Here is a 15,409-nt window from a genome sequence, read left to right as displayed (position 1 = left end):
CTCCCCACATTTAAAATTTTTGCCTCCGCTGACAGTTAATTTTCCCCGAAGAAGTCGACAAACAGCTGCCACCTCCGGGCGAACCCTAGCATTGATCGTCTTCTGGCGAACTTGATTTTCTCAAGACTGAGAAACCCAGCCATGTGGTAACCCATTTTGGGGGCTTCCAATCCCTCTACCCCAAAAAACTTGCTCATCTGGGCCACTGTCATGTATGTCCGGTAAACTGCCTTAAATTGTATCAGGCTGTGCTGGCACATGGTGAGAATGTATTGACTCTACTCAAGGCATCCGCCTACAGACCTGCCTCTATCTTTCCTCCTCGCTCATCTTCACATTTGACCTTTAGCTCCTCTATCTGAGTTACCTCCGACGCCATGAGTTCTTTGCAGATATCTGATACTTTCCCCTCTCCCACCCACGTTCGGGAAACTACCCTGTCCTGTATCCCCGTGGCGGTAGGAGCGGAAAGGTGGAAACCTGTCTTCGCAAAAAATCCCGTACCGGCAGATACCTGAATCCGTTTCCTGCTGGCAATTCAAATTTCTCCTCTAACTCCTTCAAACAGGGGAAGCTACAAGATCCTTTCACACTCACATCTTCATGTCCTCCTTTTAACCTGGGCTACTCCTCCTCATTTTCCATTCTGGTTGTCTTTTGAAAATGTGGTGCATCCTGGATTACTAATTTCCCAACCTTGGTCACCTTGTAACCGTGTCCCTGTAATGCCAATTGGATCTCACGTTCATCTCTATTTATGCTGCCCGTTTGTCAATCTTAATGTGAATGCTGCCTTCATCCCGCGGAAGAGCCTTGAATTTTATTTATTTTAGTACTGCTCTTTTCATGGATGTTATTTGCTGATGCACTATTACAGTTACACTCTCTGACTCTTCATGTTACATTCTACTTGCCTTTAACCAAATTGTTACACCAGCCCAATGCCTTGACTTTTGAATTTAGCTTTGAAACCCTCCCTATTCCTTTTTCCACCTCGTACCTCCCTTCCACCACAGTAACGTTTTTAGTTTCAACACCTATCCACACCCCCAGTTATAAGATTCTTTTAAAACAGAATGGCGTGGCAATGAATCCAGCAAGTGAACATTCAGAGTCGTGTGTGAGTGGACAAAAGTAATGTAAGATCTGGGGTGAGTTCTTCTGGCCGTTCACACTGCTGCAGGTTTCCCGGCAGCGTGGGGTGGATTCACACCGGCGGGACCAGAAGATGCCGCTGCCGGCCAACGATGCGTCACCTCCTGCCGCCAAGAAACATGTTCGGCGATGCCAGAGAATCTCGCCCTGGTGTTTTGTGTTTCTTCTCATCTCAATCACCCCTCTTGGCTTTGTGTAGCAGGAGGATAATGTACAGCAATAAGATAGAGAGAGAGAGAGAGTTTGTGTGTGTGCAGGAGCGAGGAGTGAAAAGGATGTTTGTGGATTGCTGAATGTGAGTGCGAGGGTGGTGATATTTGAGCAGCCTCTGGTGGAAGCAAAAGCCTACTGCACCTGGTATTCCCAGGCGGTCTCCCATCCAAGTACTAACCAGGCCTGAATCTGCTTAGCTTCCGAGATCAGACGAGATCGGGCGTTTTCAGACTAGTATGGTCGTAGGCATCTGTTGTCTCCTTTTCTACCTAGTTGGATTGGATTTGTTTATTGTCACGTGTACCGAGGTACAGTGAAAAGTATTTTTCTGCAAGCAGCTCAACAGATCATTCAGTACATTGGAAGAAAGGGAATTGAACAGAATTCAAGAAAGTACATGAGAATACATAATAGGGCTACACAATATATACAATGTAACTACATAAGCATTGGCATCGGATGAAGCAGACAGGGTGTAGTATTAATGAGGACAGTCCATAAAAGGGTCGTTTAGGAGTCTGGTGACAGTGGGGAAGAAGCTGTTTTTGAGTCTGTTCGTCCGTGTTCTCAGACTTCTGAATCTCCTGCCCGATGGAAGAAGTTGGAAAAGTGAGTAAGCCGGGTGGGAGGGATCCTTGATTATGCTGCCTGCTTTCCCCCGGCAGCGGGAGGTGTAGATGGAATCGATGGATGGGAGGCAGGTTCGTGTGATGGACTGGGCGGTATTCACGACTCTCTGAAGTTCCTTGCGGTCCTGGGCCGAGCAGTTGCCATACCAGGCTGTGATGCAGCCCGAGAGGATGCTCTCTATAGTGCATCTGTAAAAGTTGGTAAGGGTTAATGTGGACATGCCAAATTTCCTTAGTTTCCTGAGGAAGTAAAGGCGCTGTTGTGCTTTCTTGGTGATAGCGTCGACATGAGTGGACCAGGATAGATTTTTGGTGATGTGCACCCCTAGGAATTTGAAGCCTGGCATTAATATTATTTGATAGCATTCTACTCTATCAAATATTTTTTTTTTTCATTTTACCCCTTCCCCACCTCATTCTCTCAGGGTACTGGCCCCAGACACATCTGACAAGCTTTTCCCTTCTTCAGGAACCTAGGAACAGAAGTCACTTATTTGCCCCTTTGAGTCTATCCAACCATGGAATGAATCCTGGCTGATCTGCCAAAGAACATAGAACATAGAACATAGAACAGAACAGGCCCTTCGGCCCTCGATGTTGTGCCGAGCAATGATCACCCTACTCAAACCCACGTATCCACCCTATACCCGTAACCCTTCAAGTCCCCTTAACCTTACTTTTAGGACACTACGGGCAATTTAGCATGGACAATCCACCTAACCCGCACATCTTTGGACTGTGGGAGGAAACCGGAGCACCCGGAGGAAACCCACGCACACACGGGGAGGACGTGCAGACTCCGCACAGACAGTGACCCAGCCGGGAACCCAACCTGGGACCCTGGAGCTGTGAAGCATTTATGCTAACCACCCTGCTACCGTGCTGCCATCTAACTCCATTTTGCTGCTTTTTCCCCCCACCAAACTCCATCATCATTACCTTCGGTGAACAACTATCTACGAATCTCCGTTCAAAATTTACCATTCATCTGGCATTAATTTCCTGCTTAGGAAGGGATTTCCCAACTTCCACCACTCTTTGCATGTGGGATCATTTTTGAATTTCACTCCTGAAAGATAAAGCTATAATTTTTAAGAGTATGCCCTGTAGTTCTGGACTCCCCACCTGTCAAAATAATCTGTCCTATCTGGTCCTTTTAATACTTCAAAGACATTGATCAAATCATTTGTTAATCTGTTATATAGAATACAGTCTATTTTGTATAATCTTTCCTCATGATTTAGCCATTAAGAGTCCAGTTATAAATATACGTTGCACTCCCTCCTACTTATCTTTCCTCAGCAGTGGAGCCTGGAACTGCTCCCAGTACTCAAAGTGTGGTTTAACCAGGGTTAGGGTAACTTTGTACCTTGTACTGAAGCATGATCATTACCCCCTTTTCTTTAGTTCTATCTATTAAGGCGAGCAGTGTATTAGTCTTTCTGGTTATTTTATGACATCTTCATGATGTTGTAGAATCATGGGGTCACACAATGGTTACAGTGCAGAAGGAGGCCATTCGGTCCATCAACTCTGCACCGACCCACTTAAGCCCTCACTTCCACCCTATCCCCGTAACCCAATAACCCCTCCTAACCTTTTTGGTCACTATAGGCAATTTATCATCGCCAATCCATCTAACCCCGCACGTCTTTGGACTGAGGGAGGAAACTGGAGCACCCGGAGGAAACCCACGCAGACACAGGGAGAACGTGGCAATTGGCCGTCATGAATTGACTCTATACAGGGCTGTGTCCATCGTGGAAGCAGATGACCTTGAGCGAATTGACGATGACCAACGGATCCATCGATACATCCAGAAGGGACTTCCACACATCCCGCACTTGTGGGCCGACTGGGAAGGACACAAGAAGAAGGCAACGCAAATTGACCACCTCTGGAACAAGGAGCGGGAGCTCATCAAGACCCACACCGAGAAAGCTGAGGAATTGTTACAATCACAGAACTTTTTCTCTAAAATATGGAATTGGGGACTGAGTTAGTTTATTAAGGATTGAGATTTAATTATAAAGTGTACTGGATAATCATTATTAATCATGAAACTGCACATCTTTGGACTGTGGGAGAAAACTGGAGCACCCGGAGGAAACCCACGCAGACAAGGGGAGAACATGCGGACTCCGCACAGACCGCGACCCAGCAGGGAATCGAACTTGGGACCCTGGCACTGTGAAGCCACAGTGCTATTCACTTCTGCTACCATGCTGCCCCTCTGTGCCTACTCTGGCAGCAGTGTATGATGGGATTTAGGCTAGTTAACTTGCCCATGTTTTTGAGACACACGAGATGTATGGTCAGCAGATTACATAGTAAATAGGTTTTGTTACAAACATTTTATTGAGGTATTTATGGTTTTATGACAATAACAGAATAAACAATGTACTTGCAAATATAAACATAGTGAAAAGCCCGTCTTGCTCCCTTACAGGTCCTACCTTTACTAACCCCCTACTCTAAACTAAGCTAAACCCCAACCGCCCCCCGCCCCCTTCTGCTGACGGTTAATTATCCCCAAAGAAGTCGACAAACAGCTGCCACCTCTGGACGAACCCTAACAGTGACCCTCCCAAGGCGAACTTGATTTTCTCCAAACAGAGAAAGCTAGCCATGTCACTGAGCCAGGTCTCCGTCTTCGGGGGCTTTGGGTCCCTCCAAGCTAATAGTATCTGCCTCCAGGCTACCAGGGAAGCAAAGGCTAGAACGTCTGCCTCTTCCTCCTCCTGGATTCCCGGCTCTTCCGACACTCCGAAAATCGCCACCTCTGGACTCGGTGCCAAACTTGTTTTCAACACTTTGGACATGATATCCGCAAACCCCTGCCAGAATCACTTAAGCTTTGGGCATGCCCAGAACATATGGACATGGTTCGCTGACCCTCTCGCACACCTTGCGCACCTATTGTAGCCACCTGGGTTGGCCACTTCCCGACTTAAAATGGAGATTCGCAAAGAACGCAGGGAAATTTGGACAGTATGAGAAAACAAGCAGTTTGCAGAGTTCTTCTGTATATTTGAGTTGCAGAAAGCAGACAGCATTGAAACCAGCAATCTGAATATTAATGAGCGATTCCCAGGCAAAATAGCAACAGTTAGGATAATCGAGGTAAAACCAGACTGAGAAATGGGTTTTTAAAAGATTGTCCCGCGCTTGGGAGCAATCTGTCCATAGTAAACCCGCAGTTAGGAAACCCGAAGATCAGCAGGCAGAGGCTGATTTTCAGGCAGTTAGAGCACAGCAGAACCCCGCATGGGTGAATGAAGGCAGGAACAGCCCCCCACAGAAACCACAGGAGTGTTACAACTGTGGACAATTGGGACACTTTGCTCGAGAATGTAATGCCCCACAAAAGCCAGAGAGCCCAGCAAACAGGCATTCTGAATAGGAACAGGACAAAGCCCATTCACAGTGTAGGCACCCATTCAGATCAGTCAGACATGGACGGAACAGACTGACGGTGTTCGCGCTCCCCCCACTTGGGTCTGTGACACCCTTTGGGATAGGTCCGGACGACCAGTAGTCGCAGCAAAAATACGGGGACAGCCCATTGAATTACTCTGGGACACAGGAGGGTCCCGCACCACAATTAATTCCTCCAATATGTTTCAAAAAGACACGTGGCCCACTACAGCCACAATCACCCTCAGCGGCTTCACAGGCCACTCACAGCAGGGACACATCACAGCCCCTGTACCCATTCAGATAGGTAACATCACAACAAGACACCCCATAGTTTTAGTGGATCTGCCCTACACAGCAGAGCACATTTTAGGAATAGACTTTATGAATTCGCACAGCCTGTCATTTGATCCAGTGAATCAATGTGTCTGGAAAATGGCAAGGTCAGCAAGAGCCCCCGCAACGCTCACAGTAGGTGAGTATGCAAACAGGATTAGCGCAGTCGGAGAATATTGCTTTGATCCGACCACACTTAGTACGGACAAACAGGTTAGGGCAGTTTTAAAGAACAAAGAACAAAGAAAATTACAGCACAGGAACAGGCCCTTCGGCCCTCCCAGCCTGCGCCGATCCAGATCCTTTATCTAAACCTGCCTCCTATTTTCCAAGGTCTACTTCTCTCTGTTCCCCACCCGTTCATATACCTGTCCAGGTGCATCTTAAATGATGCTATCGTGCCCGCCTCTACCACCTCCGCTGGCAAAGCATTCCAGGCACCCACCACCCTCTGCGTAAAAAACTTTCCACACACATCATTTATATTTATATTTATATAAATATTTATATTTATATTTCACACATCATTTCCACATTTATAGCTTTAAATTGAGGGGTGATACATATAGGACAGATGTCAGAGGCAGTTTCTTTACTCAGAGAGTAGTAGGGGTGTGGAACGCCCTGCCTGCAATAGTAGTAGACTCGCCAACTTTAAGGGCATTTAAGTGGTCACTGGATAGACATATGGATGAAAATGGAATAGTGTAGGTCAGATAGGCTTCAGATGGTTTCACAGGTCGGCGCAACATCGAGGGCCGAAGGGCCCGTACTGCGCTCTAGTGTTCTATGTTCTATGTTCTATCTCCCTTAAACTTTTCCCCTCTCACCTTGAAATCGTGACCCCTTGTAATTGACACCCCCACTCTTGGAAAAAGCTTGTTGCTATCCACCCTGTCCATACCTCTCAATTTTGTAGACCTCAATCAGGTCTCCCCTCAACCTCCGTCTTCCCAATCCTAATCTACTCAACCTTTCTTCATAGCTAGCACCCTCCGTACCAGACAACATCCTGGTGAACCTCCTTTGCACCCTCTCTAAAGCATCCACATCCTTCTGGTAATGTGGCGACCAGAACTGCACACAGTATTCCAAATGTGGCCTAACCAAAGTCCGATACAACTGTAACATGACTTGCCAACTCTTGTACTCAATACCCCGTCCAATGAAGGCAAGCAAGCACTCTATTGACCTGCGTCGCCACTTTCAGGGTACAATGGACCTGAACTCCGAGATCTCTCCGTACATCAATTTTCCCCAGGACTCTTCCATTGACCATATAGTCTGCTCTTGAGTTAGATCTTCCAAAATGCATCACCTCGCATTTGCTTGGATTGAACTCCATCTGCCATTTCTCTGCCCAACTCTCCAATCTATCTATATTTTGCTGTATTCTCTGACAGTCCGCCTCGCTATCTTAAACTCCACCAATCTTAGTATCATCTGCAAACTTGCTTATCAGACCACTTCTACCTTCGTCCAGATCATTTATGTATATCACAAACAACAGTGGTCCGAGCACGGATCCCTGTGGAACACCACTAGTCACCTTTCTTCATTTTGAGACACTCCCTTCCACCACTACTCTCTGTCTCCTGTTGCCCAGCCAGTTCTTTATCCATCTAGCTAGTACACCCTGAACCCCATACAACTTCACTTTTTCCATCAACCTGCCATGGGAAACTTTATCAAATGCTTTACTGAAGTCCATGTATATGACATCTACAGCCCTTCACCTCATCAATTAACTTTGTCACTTTCTCAAAGAATTCTATTAGGTTTGTAAGACATGACCTTCCCTGCACAAAACCATGCTGCCTATCACTGATAAGTCTATTTTCTTCCAAATGCGAATAGATCCTATCCCTCAGTATCTTCTCCAACAGTTTGCCTACCACTGACGTCAAGCTCACAGGTCTATAATTTCCTGGATTATCCCTGATACCCTTCTTAAACAAAGGGACAACATTAGCAATTATCCAGTCCTCTGGGACCTCACCCGTGCCCAAGGATGCTGCAAAGTTATCTGTTAAGGCTCCAGCTATTTCGTCCCTCGCTTCCCTCAGTAACCTGGGATAGATCCCATCCAGTCCTGGGGACTTGTCCACCTTAATGCCTTTTAGAATACCCAAAACCTCCCCCTTCCTTATGCCGACATGACCTAGAGTATTTAAACATCCATCCCTAGCCTCAACATCCATCATGTCCCTCTCCTTGGTGAATACCGATGCAAAGTACCCATTAAGAAGCTCACTAATTTCCTCTGACTCCACGCATAAATTCCCTCTTTTGTCTTTGTGTGGGCCAATCCTTTCTCAAGTTGCCCTCTTGCTCCTTATATACGAATAAAAGGCTTTGGGATTTTCCTTAACCCTGTTAGCCAAAGATATTTCATGACCCCTTTTAGCCCTCTTTATTGCGTGTTTGAGATTTGTCCTACTTTCCCGATATTCCACCAAAGCTTCATCAGTTTTGAGTCGCCTCGATCTTATGTATGCTTCCTTTTTCCTCTTAGCTAGTCGCACAATTCCACCCGTCATCCATGGTTCCCTAATCTTGCCATTTCTATCTCTCATTTTCACAGGAACATGTCTGTCCTGCACTCTAATCAACCTTTCCTTAAAAGACTCCAACATTTCAAATGTGGATTTACCCTTAAACAGCTGCTCCCAATCCACATTCCCAAGCTCCTGCCGAATTTTGTTATAGTTGGCCTTTCCCCAATTTAGCACTCTTCCTTTAGGACCACTCTCGTCTTTGTTCATGAGTATTCTAAAACTTATGGAATTGTGATCGCTATTCCCAAAGTAATCGCCGACTGAAAAGTCAAACACCTGTCCGGGATCATTCCCCAATACCAGGTCCAGTATGGCCCCTTCCCGAGTTGAACTATTTACATACTGCTCTAAAAAAACTCTCCTGGATGCTCCTTACAAATTCTGCTCCATCTACGCCTCCAACACTATATGAGTCCCATTCAATGTTGGGGAAGTTAAAATCTCCCATCACAACCACCCTATTGCTCCTACATTGTTCTATAATCTGTCTACATATTTGTACCTCTACTTCACGCTCACTTTTGGGAGGCCTATAGTAAAGTCCCAACAATGTTACTGCACCCTTCCTATTTCTTAGCTCTATCCATATTGCCTCAGTGCTCGAATCCTCCATCGTGCCCTCCTTAATCACAGCTGTGATATCATCTCTGACCAGTAATGCAACTCCTCCACCCCTTTTACCTCCCTCTCCATCCCTCCTGAAGCATCTATACCCTGGGATATTTCGTTGCCAGTCTTGCCCATCCCTCAACCAAGTCTCAGTAATACCAATAACATCATATTCCCAGATATTAATCCAAGCCCTAAGTTCATCTGCCTTACCTGCTACACTTCTCGCATTAAAACAAATGCACCTCAGACCACCTGTCCCTTTGCGATCATCATCTCTTCCCTGTCTACTCTTCCCCTTAGTCACATTGAGTTTATTATCCAGTACCTTACTGGCTTTAGTTGCTGCTTCTTTACTGACCTCTAACTTCCTAATCTGGTTCCCATCCCCCTGCCAACCTCCCCAACAGTGTTCGCAAAAGCTCCCCCGAGGACATTAGTTCCAGTCCTGCCCAGGTGTAGACCATCCGATTTGTAATGGTTCCACCGCCCCCAGAACCGGTTCCAATGTCCCACAAATTTGAACCCCTCCCTCCTGCACCATCTCTCAAACCACGTATTCATTCTGACTATTCTTAAATTCCTACTCTGACTGTTTCGTGGCACTGGTAGAAATCCTGAGATTACTACATTTGAGTTCCTACTTTTTAACTTGTCTCCTAACTCCCTAAATTCTGATTGCAGGACCTCATCCCGTTTTCTACCTATATTGTTGATGCCTATATGCACCACGACAACTGGCTGTTCACCCTAAAGAGCAAAGAGCAAACTAAAGAGCAAAAACAGCTTCTTCCCCGTTGTTACCAGACTCCGTAACGACCCTCTTATGGACTGACCTCATGAACACTACATCCCTTTATGCTTCATCCGATGCCGGTGCTTATGTAGTTACATTTTTTACCTATTGTTGCCCTATTATGTATTTTCTTTCATTTCATTTTCATTTCATGTACTTAATGATCTGTTGAGCTGCTCGCTGAAAAATACTTTTCACCGTACCTCGGTACACGTGACAATAAACTAATCCAACTTCACCCACCAGATATTTCTGACCCTGCTATCCCGAATCACTGCCCACACTGATACTGTTTCCTGATCTTCTGATACAAGATCCTTTCTCACTCACATGTTCATGTCCTCCTTTTAAACTGGGCTCCTCCTCTTCTTTTTCCATTCTGGTTGTCTTTTGGAACTGTGGTGTACCCTGGAATACTTATTTCCCAACCTTGGTTACCTTGTAACCGTGTCCCATAATAGCTATTAGATCTAATTGCTCATCTCTATTTATGCTACCCGTTCATCAATCTTAGTGTGAATGCTTCTTTCATTCCGATTAAGACACTTGAATTTTATTTATTTTAGTACTGCTCTTTTCATGGATATTATTTGCTGATGTACTATTACAGTTACACTCTGACTCTTCATGTTACATTCTGAAATGAAAATCGCTTATTGTCATGAGTAGACTTCAATGAAGTTACTGTGAAAAGCCCCTAGTCGCCACATTCCGGCACCTGTTCGGCGAGGCTGTTACGAAAATCGAACTGTGCTGCTGGCCTGCTTGCAAAGCCAGCGATTTAGCCCAGTGTGCTAAACATCCCCTACTTCTACTTGCCTTTAACCAAATTGTTACACCCAATGCCTTGACTTCTGAATTTAGCTTTAAAACCCTCCCTACACCTTTTTCTACCTTGCCCCCCCCCCCCCCCCCATCCTCTCCACCGCTGTAGTTTCAAGCCCTATCCACACCCCCAGTTATAAGATTCTTTTAAAACAGAATGGCGTGGTAATGAATCTGGCAAGTGAACATTCAGAGTTGTGTGTGAGTGGACAAAAGTAATGTAAGATCTGGGGTGAGTTCTTCTGGCCGTTCACACTGCTGCAGGTTTCCCGGCAGCGTGGGGTGGATTCACACCGGCGGGACCAGAAGATGCCGCTGCCGGCCAACGATGCGTCACCTCCTGCCGCCAAGAAACATGTTCGGCGATGCCAGAGAATTTCACTCTGGTGTTTCGCGTTTCTTCTCCGATCTCAATCAGCCCTCTTGGCTTTGTGTAGCAGGAGGATAATGTACAGCAATAAGATAGAGAGAAAGGAAGAGTTTGGTGTGTGTGCAGGAGCGAGGAGTGAAAAGGATGTTTGTGGATTGCTGAATGTGAGTGTGAGGGTGGTGATGCTTGAGCAGCCTCTGGTGGCAGCAAAAGCCTACTGCACCTGGTATTCCCAGGCGGTCTCCCATCCAAGTACTAACCAGGCCTGAATCTGCTTAGCTTCCGAGATCAGACGAGATCAGGCGTTTTCAGACTAGTATGGCCGTAGGCATTTGCTGCTTCCTTTTCTCCCTACTTAAACGCCACAATCCTGACACTGGTATTATTTCATAGCATTCTATTGTGCCACAGGATTTATTTTTCTATTTTCTTTTCATTTTCCACCATTCCCCAACCTTTCTCTCTTGATACTCGGGCACAAATTACAATTCTTTCCCTTCATTCACAAGTTAGCACATTTGGCCTTCGAGTCTATACCACCATTCAATGAATTGTGTCTCCTCTGCTTTATGACTCCATTTCCCCACCTTTCATCCCCATCATGAGCACCTTTGGTTGACAAATATTGCAAAATATCAGATGTCAAATTTCTTATTGATTGAGATCGAATTGCCTTTTGCAGCAGACATTTCCAATCTTCTGCCACACTTTTAGGCGTTGAAGTATTTTCTAAGCCCACTCCATGGCCCTCTTTTGTCAGTCAAGCTCCCTAGTCTTGGACTTCCCCAATCAGCAGAAACAGTTTCTCCGTGTCTCCTCTATCTGTTCTCCAGGATATCCCGAAAACTTTGACCAAACCACAACTTGAGTTTCTAACATCGAAGGAAAACTGACAGATACTACCGAGTTTACTATGATCTGTTCTGTTGTCGCTACACTTGAATGATTCTGCTTGGATACCACGAGGCAGTCTTGTATAAGATACACAGATATCTTTATTAACAATACTGAACTACATACATATTTAGTCGGGATGTGAAGGACTCTCTACTAGGTCCTTACACTGTTGTTAGTGATCTTTAGACTGGCCCCAGCTCTAGGTCGGAGCTGTTTTGCATCACTATGTGGGCGGTACTGTACTCAGTCTCATGTTAACCCTTTAGGTACCAGATCGTGGTTCTCCACTGTTGTGTTATGTAATTTGGAATAACACAAGCTGCCACTTGTTGCAGTTTTTTCTTAAATAATTAATATTCAAATTTTCAACAAATGTTAACCAACAACACGGAAAAAAAGAGAAAAAACAGTAACCCCCCCCCCCAAATACAGAAGCAATAAATTAACAAAATAATAATTAAATTACATGGAAACAAATACACATACCCAGTAAAGAACCCCCCCCCCCCCCCCCGGTTGCTGCTGAAATTGACCACTACTTAATGCTCCGCCAAGAAGTCTAGAAACGGCTGCTACGGCCGGAAGAACCCTTGCACCAACCCCTTAGGGCAAACTTGATCCTCTCCAGTTTGATAAACCCAGCCATATCGTTGATCCAGGATTCCACGCTCGGGGGCCTCGCATCCTTCCACTGCAAAAGAATCCTGCGCCGGGCTACCAGGGACACAAAGAACAGAATATTGGCCTCTTTCACCTCCTGCACTCCCGGCTCTGCTGCCACCCCAAAAATTGCGAGCCCCCAACCCGGTTCAACCCTGGAACCAACCACCCTTGACAACGTCTCCACGACGCGTCTCCAAAAGCCCTTCAGCGCAGGGCAAACCCCAAACATGTGGGTGTGGTTTGCTGGGCTCCCCGAAAACCTGACACACCTGTCCTCTCCCCCAAAGAACCGGCTCAGCCTCGTCCCAGTCATGTGCGCCCTATGCAGCACCTTTAGTTGAATCAAACTAAGTCTCACACAGGAGGAGGAGGAATTCACCCTCCCCAGGGCATCCACCCACGTTCCCTCATCAATCTCCTCTCCCAGCTCCTCCTCCCACTTATCCTTCAGCTCCTCCACCGAGGCTTCCTCACCCTCCTGCATCACTTGGTAGAATGCCGAGGTCCTCCCCTCACCGACCCACGACCCCGAGAGCACCCTGTACTGAGCCCCCCTTGCCGGCACAGTGGAAACTCTGCCACCTGCCGCCTAACAATGTTGGTCGTTCTGGGTGAGTGTGCTTAACACTCAATTTGGCTCTGTTTCTTTACTTAACTCTGGAGTCGCCAGGTATCGTTAAGATACCGCCACAAGTTCAAGGTGAAGTTCAAAGCAATAAAACCATACACCAATTAGTAAGTTCAAACAACTGAGTTTATTATAATACAATTATAATAACTACCTATGCACACGCTAAAATGATTAAACTAATTCCTGCCACTAAATAAACTAATACTTATCTCGAAGGAACTGCCGGGTCAGGGAACAATGCCTCTTTCTCTGCTCTGGTCTGCAGACTTCAGGTTGGTATAAGTTAAAAGGGGTCAGGAGTGTCTATCTCTGGTAGCGATCGTTGTGAGACACTTACTTGATGGCGGCTGCTGTACGAACCTCTCTCTCTCTCCTTCAGGGTCTTCTTGGCAAAAGCTGGTCGAGGTGCTGGTCCACGGAGGAGTGCTGGTCAAGGAGAGAGGAGGGCTGGACGAGAAGACTGAACCATGTGTGGGACCTATCTTTTATAGGTCCCAGGGATCCGCGCCCCTTTGGGCGGACTCCCTTTCCTGCTTGGAATCGATTGGGTCTCTTCCCAATCGATATGTTTGAATCCCCCCCAATATTGAGGCTGTTCCTTAGCTACTGGGCGGGCTTTCAGGCTCTTTGTTTTCGAACCTTGCTGGTGCCTGAGTGTCTGGTATCCTTTACAATGTTGCAGTTGCTTCCCCATTTATGTCTATTGTCTCTGGAATCATTCCATTAACATGCTAACTATCTCGGAGATTGCCTCATTAGTATGCCGAATGTTCGCTTCGGTGCTGTCTGCTTTCTTAGCAGACAGAATCCACACCTGCTAGGTGCAGCCTGCTGGCGCTGCAAACATTGTCCATTTTATCCTATATGCTTTGCGTTCCTCCATTTTGTATTCAGGGAATGGCCAACTTCGGTGGCTACAACAAACGCCCTAATCTGCATGTATCTAAAGGTGATCCCTGGGGGGAGGCCCAACCTTCCCTCCAACTCCTCCAAGGTCGCAAACTTCCCGTCGAGAAAGAGGTCCCCCATCCGCCTGATACCTGCCCTGTGCCAGCTCAAAAACCTTCCGTCCATCCTCCCTGGAATAAACCGGTGGTTCCCCTGTATCGGGGACCAAATTGAAGCCTTCACCTCCCCCCTCTGCCGCCTCCACTGCCCCAAGTCTTGAGGGTAGCCGCCACCACCGGACTCGTAGTATACCTTGTTGGGGGGAGTGGCAACGGCGCCGTCACCAGCGCCTCCAGGCTCGTGCCCACACAGGACGCCACCTCCATCCTTTTCCAAGCCGCCCCCTCCCCCTCCATAACCCACCTACGTATCATCGCCACATTGGCGGCCCAGTACTACCCACACAGTTTGGGCAACACCAACCCCCCCACATCCCTACTCCGCTCCAGGAACACCCTCCTCACCCTCGGGGTCTTCTGCGCCCACACAAACCCCGTAATGCTCCTATTGACCCTACTGAAGAAAGCCTTCAGAATCATGATAGGGAGGCACTGGGAAGAGGAACAAGAACCTCGGGAGCACCATCATTTTGACAGACTGGACCCTGCCCGCTAGGGAGAGTGGCAACACATCCCACCTCCTAAACCCCTCCGCCATCTGCTCCACCAGCTTCGTAAAGTTGAGCCTGTGCAGGGTCCCCCAGCTCCTCGCTATCTGGACCCCCAGGTACCTGAAACTCCTCTCCGCCCTTTTCAGCGGGAGCTCCCCAATCCCTCTCTCCTGGTCCCCCGGATGCACCACGAACAGCTCACTCTTCCCAACGTTGAGCTTATACCCGGAGAAGCCCCCGAACTCCTCAAGCGTCCTCATCCTTCCGCATCCACCCCACAGGTTCTGCCACGTACAACAATAAACCATCCGCGTATAACGACAGCCGATGCTCCACCCCCCCTGCACTATCCCCCTCCAGTTCCTCGACTCCCTCAGCGCCGTGGCCAAGGGCTCGATCGCCAGCGTGAACAGCAGGGGAGACAGGGGACACCCCTGCCTCGTCCCCCGGTACAGTCGAAAATTCCCCAACCTCCTCCCATTCACAACCACACTCGCCACCGGGGCCTCACCCACTTAATAAATCCCTCTCCAAACCCGAATCTTTTCAGAACCTCCCAAAGATATCCCCACTCCACCCTATCGAAGGCCTTCTCCGCGTCAATCGACGCCACTATCTGCGCCTCCCATTTGCCCTTTAGCTCCTCTATCTGAGTTACCTCCGACTCCATGAGTTCTTTGTAGATATCCGAGTCCTTCCCCTCTCCCACCCACATTCGGGAAACTACCCTGTCCTGTATTCCCCGTGGCGGT

At 47.4% G+C, this 15,409-nt stretch overlaps 2 non-coding genes across 2 annotated transcripts; both read right to left on the bottom strand.

The window, feature by feature from the left end:
• Positions 1-1,497: 1,497 nt before the first annotated feature.
• Positions 1,498-1,616, bottom strand: LOC119975325. Its single transcript, XR_005462741.1, has one exon. It is a non-coding gene; the product is annotated as a 5S ribosomal RNA (ribosomal RNA).
• Positions 1,617-11,119: 9,503 nt separating this feature from the next.
• On the bottom strand, positions 11,120-11,238 carry LOC119975323. Its single transcript, XR_005462739.1, has one exon. It is a non-coding gene; the product is annotated as a 5S ribosomal RNA (ribosomal RNA).
• Between the last annotated feature and the right edge of the window lie 4,171 nt (positions 11,239-15,409).

Source organism: Scyliorhinus canicula, chromosome 12, assembly GCF_902713615.1.
Source record: "Scyliorhinus canicula chromosome 12, sScyCan1.1, whole genome shotgun sequence".
NCBI lineage: Eukaryota > Metazoa > Chordata > Chondrichthyes > Carcharhiniformes > Scyliorhinidae > Scyliorhinus > Scyliorhinus canicula.
This window is presented reverse-complemented; position numbering and strand designations above follow the sequence as displayed.